This window comes from Apis dorsata, unplaced genomic scaffold (genome assembly GCF_000469605.1).
Source record: "Apis dorsata unplaced genomic scaffold, Apis dorsata 1.3 scaffold_169, whole genome shotgun sequence".
Classification (NCBI taxonomy): domain Eukaryota; kingdom Metazoa; phylum Arthropoda; class Insecta; order Hymenoptera; family Apidae; genus Apis; species Apis dorsata.
This window is the reverse complement of record NW_006263457.1, coordinates 412456-414497: the sequence shown is the minus strand read 5'-3', so window position 1 is coordinate 414497 and position 2042 is coordinate 412456.

Below are 2042 nucleotides of genomic sequence, written 5' to 3'. Positions count from 1 at the left end.
GAGAGAGAGAGAGAGAGCGAGAGAGAGTGTGTGAGAGAGCGAGAGTGTGTGTATGTGTGTGTGTGTGTGAGAGAGAGAGAGAGAGAGGGGTCCGTCGATTCTCCGCCAATTCGATAAACCCTGTGACCGCGGATCCGCGTCGCGGGAATGAACACTTGTGGCCTTGCACGTTCAGTTCATCCGACACGCAACCGACACGGATCCTTAGCATACACATGTTCGCGATCATCCGGAATTATTCTCGGATCAAGGCCAAAACCTGCCAGACCTTATAGACGCATCCTTGAATCAGTCGAATCGTTGAAAGAAGAAGAAGAAGAAGAAGAAGAAAGGAAAGTTTTTCGGAGAGATCGAGAGAAAAGGTATGGGGGTACCTTGTTCATGGGTGCCACGATCGAATAAGGGATCAGAGGGGAAAGGATGCGCTGGCGTTTCATTGTGATATAAATAATTTTTAAACGAGCGAAACATATTTGCCGAATGCTGTGGTTAGCTGTGAAGCGTAACGATGTTTGTATTTCCGTTTTCGGTTTTCTCTTTTATTTTTTCGTTTCAGACGAGACCGAACGTGAGAATGAGACAGAGAGAGAAAGAAAGAATGCGCGCGTGTGTGTATGAAAGAGAGAGAAAGAGAGAGAGAGAGAGAAAGAGAGAGAGAGAGACGAGATAACAAGAAAAAAAAGAAAGCAACCGCGAATATATATAACGTTATTACGACGAACAATTAAACTTTATCAAATGATATTCTTCTCGATAGGCTGATCGCGTGTAAGGGAGAGAAAAAGTTATTAGTGTGCAAGAGCGGAAGAGAGAGTTCTTTTTTTTTTATTTTAATTTCGGATACACAGAGGCGAAATTTATTTGTTATTCGAAACTATTCAAAACTATTATTATTATTATTATTATTACAATTACGATAACTACTATTACTTATTATCTTTGCACTGAAAACAAAATGACGAAAAAGAAACGAAGAAAAATCGTAGTATAGTAAGTTTTGGAAAGAAACGAGCAAAAAAAACAAAGGGGGGAAGGGGGAGGGGTAGGAAAGAAAGAAGTAACGAAGATAAAGCAAGACAAAGAAGGTATAAACGAAAATCACGAATGCTTTGTATATGCAAACTATATTATATATTATATATGTGATATATATAATATATATTAAATATATAAACTCGTGTACACGGTTTATTGGGTACCGAAAGCAGAATCGGGTACCGATACGTGCAATATTCGTGTACGTAAAGTATAAATACACACGTATACACACACAATCACACACGCATACACATAGGTCCTATATAAGCTGAAATCTAAGATTTTATAAAACGAAATAATCGCGTGTCGTTTCATTTTTCGGGACACACATGTTTCACATATTANATTGCCTCCTCCTCTCGCATCGACCACAATGTTTCTTCTAACGATTTCGTTTTTTTTTGGGTACCTCGTGGTCGGTCCACTCCGTTCTTTATTCGAATCATCGATTTATTATGATTCCTGCGTGGAAAATACGCTGCACGGGGGATAGGAGTAAAACCACGTGATACTCATACAGATAAATATCTTTACTTCGAAGCGTAACGACGAATGCTTACCGACGAAAGAAAGATTTATTAGGTTTCTTTAGCCCCGTCGAGATAAACCCGGTGTGAGGCAAACTCTTCGTAGGATGAATTTTATAGATATATATTATATATATATATATATATACATGCGCATATATGCATACGTGAATCGCATTAACACGTATACAAAGTGTAAAACATTATACACACATGGAAACATACGTACATATACACATATATTTTTTTCTATCGTTCAATGTCCAAACCTGTTTAGAGGTTAACTCGGAACGACGATCGAAAGAAAAGCGCGTATTAACGAGAGACCGTTATTAGCTTTCTTTGTGACAGATCGCTACTAGCATCCTTTAATTATCGATTCTCTATCGTTTTATATAATTGCAATTATTATTATTATTATTATTATTATTATTATTATTATTATTATTAATTTTATTATTATTATTATTATTAATT